Genomic DNA, 7,500 nt, shown 5'->3' with positions numbered 1-7,500 from the left:
ACAGCGTCTCTGAAAGACCTGAAAGCAACGCAGCCAGCAGACACGCGACAGGTGGAGATGAAAGCTGCGGGGGGGTTTTGCTTTTGTCCGTGTGAAGATGCTCTTCTGCTCTTCTGCTCAGTTTATTTCCGATGCTTTATTGAAACTTCCTGCCCATTCTATGCAAACATTCTGGGAAATGTAGGAAAATCGTGCAAGTTGGACGATCTGAGGGTGGATTTTTCCCTTTTAATTCAGAGGCTTTTAAGCTCGTGTGAAATTCTGCCTCCGCCGGCATAAATCACTGCTGAAGTTCTCACTCGAGGATTCCTCTCTGAACCTCGAAGAGAGTTTCTGAGAAAATGGGATAAAAACACTTTAAAAGTTATATTTAAAACATGAGAGTAAAATCAAAAGAGACTGAAAACCTCTGATAACTCTCCCTGCTTCTCTTTAGGCAAACCAGTTAGCAGAAGTCCCGTCTGAGAGTCTTTCCATTTCTGTTGCCAGTTTGTCGAAGAGAAAAAACTAAATGAATTTGCCGGGATGTTTTCTTTGTCCTGCGCGACACTCCCTACGTTCAACCTCGGCTTCAGATAGATGAGGCTCTTTGGGCTCATTTCACAGCATCGCAGAGAGCCGGAGGACGGACGCTTTTTTAAATTCTCTGTTTTGACTTTCAGTACCTTCTCATTTATTCCTCACAGTAAACTTCTTAGTAGCTGCAATGTGGAGGTATCTTGCAAAAACACACTGCTTAGCATTAGTGTGTGTTCGGGTCTTTATTTTGATATTCGTGACATGTTTTCCAACACTCTCTTACCCCCCCCCAAAAAAAAGTTTGACTTCCGAGTATAGAATTCAGATGATCTCCTGCATTATGGGGCTCATAAAGCGCACTAGCCTTCCCTTTTACACGGCGGACCATGAAGTCGTTATTCCATCATTTAGCCACAATATTAACTGTGCTTTAAAGCCTTGCACTCTCGCTGTGTCCAGGTCTCTCTACAGGTCCAGGAGACCTCTGTTCCTGTTCGTTAGTGATGTCACGTGACTGGCCGGTGACCATAGACATGCAACGTCGCCCATTGGTTCGTGGACTGCTGTTATGAAGCCTCGAATTCGGCGATTTCTCAGTCGCCATCCTGGATTACGGCCGTCGCCATCTTGACCATTTAGCAACCGATGAACAGAAGTTAACATTGTATTATCTGGAATGCGGAGGAATGACGTAGAGACGCAGAATACGTCTCTGGAAGCGACCTGTCAATCACAGTAAGCCCCGCCCCTAAATCATCCCCTGCTCTATGGTCTGTTTGACTCTAAAAGGAGCATAATGTACTAAATGAACATCATGCTGTATTGAAGAAGACTGTAAACTAGAGATTGAGACCATAAACTCATGTTTACAATGTTTACTGAGGGAATAAATCAAGAGAGAAGTAGAGTCATTTTAGACTAGACTTCTATACGACCAGAGGAGTCGCCCCCTGGTGGACACTAGAGAGAATGCAGCTTTTAATTAAGTAACTTCCGCATTAGCTTCCACAGAACGTAGAGCGTCACAGTTTGAATCTTAGGAGCGCTGACCAAGCTGCAGTATTTCACCCTTTAGTTGGATGCGTTGTTTAGTCTTTACTTAGTACTTATTTAAAGCCCAACCGTGACGTTTTTTCCTGAACCTTACGATGTGTTTTTGCTGCGTCCTAAATTGTGTTACATGAGAAGCGGAATGTGCTGATATTTGTTCGCCCTCTCATGAGAGGAGGTCGAGGCGGCTCCGGCTCCTCTCCCTGTTTGACACGAGCGTCGGATTGTCCTTGTTTCAGCCTGCGCTTCATCGTGTTGCATATTTTAAATGTTTTCCCGAGCAGCGAGATGAACTCTTTAATTGGGTTCTGTGTTCATGGAAACACTCTGCCCAGTTGTTTTCATTCTCTGGTCAAAGCCTTTACTCACAGCCCTGCAGGATCTCCTCTGCATCTCTAAACATCAGTTTCCCAGGAGGAGGGACTAACATGTTGATTTTACCCTTTTGACTTTCGACATTTTGCAGTAGTCTGAAATATTGAGACAATGTGAAGTGTCAATCACTGTGAGGGTGGATTTTCATTTCCACAAGCCACTTGTTATTTCTGTGAAATGTTGCATTGAAGGCACTTCTCAAATATGAACAGCGACCACCATTTCTACTGTAATATTCATTTCCCACCTTTTCACCCGACGGCATGTTCTGCCCCAATGTTACGCTCCTTCTTCTCACAGTCACATATCTAAATCTAAATTAAAACCGGCTTCCCTCTAACTTTAAATCGTCTCATAATCATAAGGACATTTCTGACACGCCACTGTTTACCACATGTATTATGCACAAGCATTGAAGCTTCAGCAGGAGTAACGTTGTGCATTTCACGAGCGATGCTCATTGATGCAGCCCAATAGAAAGTAGAGACAAAATCATGCACGCGAAAAACTATTATTATTATTATTATTATTATCATTATTTTATGTGGTCTAACAGAAGTGAACACACCATATTTATCTATCAGGCAACATCACAGCATACTCTCCTAATGAGCATGAATGAGTCATCTGATTTAAGACATTAAGACCTATATATATATATGTATATATATATATATATATATATATATATGTATATATATATCTTTACTGGAATGATCAAAGTTTAAGGACACTGCAACCTGTTAACACGCTTTATATTTTTTGACATAACAGACACGATCTATTATGCACACGATTTGCTAAATGTATCTGTAGCTAAATAATGACGTAATATGAGAGACAAGGAGCAAAGAATGTCATTTTGAAAAGTCTACTTAAGAGTAAAATATCACGGTAATATTTTTAAATCACGCTTGAGAGAGATACAGGTTATGATGACTGAACATGAACTGTTTCAGTGCGAAAAAGTGATCTGACTGAGGACGAAGAATTTACACTTTCTTCACCTTTTGCCTCTTCCTTATCCTTCTATCATTAAAAGTGTGTTTGTGTGTGTGTGTGTGTGTGTGTGTGTGTGTGTGTGTGTGTGCATGCACGCACGCACATACGTGTAGTTTACATGTGTTTGCCGCTTCCATGCAGATGTTTGTGTGCACACATGTGTGCACGTATAATGTGGGGCCGACCCTGAAACCTTTGATCTTCAACTGCATGAACTGGCATGGAAACACTCGCACACACACACACACACACACACACACACACACACACTGTGCTCACACACCCACTCCCCAAACCTAAACAATGATCCATCATAGGAATCCACATCCTCCTCTGTGCCACATCAGTCCCTTTGCTGCGGAAAAACTGATCCCAGAATCGGCTGCTAACTGTCAACTGCAGGACTCCGAGCCGCCCACTCACCACTAGAAAGAGACCACTGTGGACGCACGCATTTAATAGGCCTGCCATCAGAGTAAATGGAGGCTTAGTTGGAGAGCGCTCTGATCTCTCTCTGGATTTGTGACGCTCCTCTCTTTCTTTTTCTTTTTTTCGAAAAGCCCTAAGAGGAGCGAACACAATGGTGGATTTGTGGAGGCTGTAATTGTGATTTTAGTTTTAGTGTTGTTCCTTGTCATTGTAGGTGAATTGTCTGGCGTGTCGCTGCTGTCGGCGCGGTTTGTGCGCGGTGTGTGTGTGTGTGTGTGTGTGTGTGCTTGCATACATGTAGGTCTCTGCTCTGTTCCTCTGAATACATGCAGCAGTTAGAGCCGGCTGTCTGCAAACATTAAGTGACTTTGAATGGTTTCCCCATTGAATTAAAACAAATTAATGTTCAGTTTAAGGGATGAGAAACAGCTCGAGACGCCGAGGTGAACGTACAAAAGATGTTAGAAAACATGAAAGGCAGTGTGTGTGTGTGTGTGTGTGTGTGTGTGTGGTCACTGGTCATCATCAGACACCACTGCCCTTGAGCTGCCCGTTGCTTCAGTAAGGCCACCCACTCTCTCTCTGCCCCGCTCTACCATTCATATCAAACACCACACATGATGGACCATCTGGGGACTCTGCATGGCTAACTCATTAGCATCACCACAAGTCCCCCCCCCCCCCCCCCCCTTGTGCCAGCTACAAAGTGAATTTCTTCTTTTTTTTTACTATGTTCCAGCCTCTTGGCAGCTGAGTCGACCGATGTGTAAAGGTGGACTCGGCTAAGATAAATGTTGAGTTTTGCTTCAGTGACAATTTTAAACAAGATGGTTTTCATGGGAAGCTACGAGCGGAGTGTGAAGCCTGCCCTCAGTTTATTTTAAACGTATTATCTGTTGTCGTCTGACAGCGCTGTAGTCGACTACGACAAATTTTTTCACTATTGAGTAAAAAGCGTTTTAGCTAGAAATAGTTTTTTTTTTAAATCTCAAAAGGCATTCATTTATTTTATTTCACGTAAGACAACGGAGCCAAAGTGTCACGTTACATTCACAGCTAGAGAGGACGGGTGTGTCAGCAAAGAGTGATCGCGTCATAAAATGTGCCTCAACCATCAAAGATTTTCGTACATTTCAATGTGGTCTCACCATTGAAAGCAGATGATTGTGTTCTTTGCTCCACAATTTATGTTATCATGGCTTTTAATTATATTTTATTACATTTTTATCACTTCGTCGTCTAGCGTGCATTGATCTCGAATTGTGAACTTTTTTACTTTTTTTTTGGTCTTTTCTGTCGTTTTCACGGTCCACATTTGGCTCGTCAGTCGTCCGTGAATCAAACGTTCTACGGAAATAAAGTTTGATGGATTGACTGTTTTGCAGGAACAATGAAGCGTACGTAGAAATAGAATAAAGATGTGAAACAGCAGATCTCCGAGATCAAAACTTAACAAAGAACGGGTCCAAAAGCGGACGAGACAAAGTCTAATCACAGTCAGACTCTGGTTCGCTAACGTCCGTTGTGTTCTGGCCCGATGGAGCTCCGGGCAGAACCTTCATCACAGACAGAGCCGGGCCTCCTCGGCTGTGGTGAACACACTGACCACTAATATCAGGTTGGTTCAGCGGAGGAGAACAACAGCGCGGCCACACTCACCAGACAGCAGCGGCGTCCCGCTTCACAAGAGGCATTAGCCGCTCGGCTAGCATAATGACAACAACAACACTGATGACACCAGGGCAAATCGTTAGCGTAATTGCCACTATACCGCTATAAACCGCAGCTGCTACCACGGCAACATAGAATAGTTTTATATATGGAATAGTTTATAGTCAAAGACGAGATACAATAAACAAAAGTGATTTTACTGGGGCACCTTTAGCAGTGAGCTAAATGATAACATCAGAATGCTAACACTGGCCATGCTAACGCGCTGATGTAACGGGTAATGGGCGACGTGGAGGCTTGTGAAAAGCTTTAGATTTTGGTTGCAAAATGCATGAAAATATAAATGAATGGTCTTTATTTATTTTCGGCATTGACCATGGTGAGTGGGAACCTCATCTCGCATTATCAACATACATATTTACCGTCTTAATTTGACATTAACGTAACATTTACCACAATTGCGGCTGCGGTTGATGGAAACGTCACTAGTTTTGCAGATACCAAAACATTGGGCAAATGAACATTTTGACCGGATAATGGTGCCAGATTAAAATGTCCGGGGGGTTGTTGAAGTTGTTACGATTTGTCATCTGGGGACCATGCATATGTGTAGAAAATGTCACAGCGATCCATCTAACAGAGAGACGAAGTCCCTCCCCAGCCGGTGGACCTTATTTCGGGAAAAAAAAAAAACGATGCACGGTAATCAACAGCGAGAGTTTTGTTGATCCTGGTTGCGTTTGTGCCATGAATTACACATGTGATGTTTGTCGATTTAAAATATAATTTTGCTAGTCATGAAAGTCCCAGTTTGTCGTAGAAAACTACACTTCTCTTCTTGCACAATGTGCGTTCACCAACACCGCCGTGGCCGTTAGCTTGGCTTGCTAGCTAGTTAGCTAGCTAGCAAACTTAGCTGTGTTCCACACACAAATATGACGTTATCGTACCTGATGTGTTTCTTTTTATCAGCCGGGAAGCGAAAGAAAGAGCAAGATTGTTTGTGTGAGTGCGTCCCAGTACCAAACACTCGTCAGCAGCTTATTTTCTTACAAGGCATCCTTTGATACATATTTTGTGGTTTCAAGCAACCGGACACTTGTTCTGCAGCTGTAAATGGACAGAGACAGACTGAAACAATGGTATTAAATCACTTTAAAAAACTCAACCAGGATGAGTCTTGTGTGGCTCTCGTTAACAAAATTCATATTTGGTTGTAATTTTATGCAGAAGACAATAAAATTCATGAAACAAACCACTTAAGAGGAGACCGCTTTGGCCTTGTGAGAGTAATGCGAGCGTTTTCTGAAGCCTCCATGCAGGGTCTAACAGCCCACTCTGACTAAGTTAGTTCCTTCACTATGTTCAACATGCTCAATGTACTGCATGTCAGCCATGAAATCACTTGTCAAATACTACATGCATGTACTGGTACCGGCACTACGTCTTCCACGACAACTGTGACTAATACCGGGGTCGGCACAACGGAAATGTGACGTGAGCTCACTTGTGGAATGTAACAGAGTATATTTACTCTAAGTACACTTTTTGAGGTACTTCTACTTCACTTTAACATTTTCATTTATGCTCCTTTATACTTTTACTCCATTACATTTCAGAAGGAAGTATTGAAGCTTTTAACCCTCTACATGTACACTTATAGTTACTTTTACATAACAATAAATATATGATATGATGCGGTACATTAAAAAACTACATTAAACTGCAAAGAAATATAACATTCTACAATAACATACATATTGATTTGTGTATATTTTGATATTTTGACTTTTTACTAAGTAGAAATCATATGTTATGTATATCTAATGGAGTATTTTTACACTAAAGTACTTTAATCACACCAAAGAAAGTGATCTGAGTATGTCTTCTACCACTTAACTAAAACCCAACTGTTGTCTTGTACATACATACAGTACTATGAGGATGTAAGAGGGACAGTCTCACCATGAAACACCTGAACTACACTCAACCGGTTGTGTAATTGCGATGTGATTAAGTTCCCTGACTTTGTCTCAAAAAGTCTGAAAAAGAAAGGCTGGAAAACCGTGCATGAACCAGACCTCACCAAGATCTGATTCCATGTGCAAATATTTAAAGTGCTTCGCCTGATAAACATTCAGATTTTTGATCCCTAATACTAATACACAACTACTACTACTGCTGCTATACGTGCATTACAGTGTTCTAGCACCGTGAGACTAATTCCTTCATTTTCCCGGCCAAAAAATCTACTTTTTTTTCGGTTGCTGTGGAAAAGGTGCAATGGGGTGTGAAAAAAGAAGAAAAAAAAAAGGAGCTGCAGCATTGTGGTTCATCAGCGTGTGAGCGTGTGTCGGCTGATTCACATCTAATGTATCGAGCTTTAAATAGAAGACACGCTGCTTCAACTCAGGGAGATTACACTCTGTTCTGTGCTTTTTTTTTCTTCTTCTT

Source organism: Cebidichthys violaceus, unplaced genomic scaffold, assembly GCF_023349555.1.
Source record: "Cebidichthys violaceus isolate CVI_PGR_0920_01 unplaced genomic scaffold, fCebVio1.0.p SCAF_53, whole genome shotgun sequence".
Taxonomy (NCBI): domain Eukaryota; kingdom Metazoa; phylum Chordata; class Actinopteri; order Perciformes; family Stichaeidae; genus Cebidichthys; species Cebidichthys violaceus.
This window is presented reverse-complemented; position numbering follows the sequence as displayed.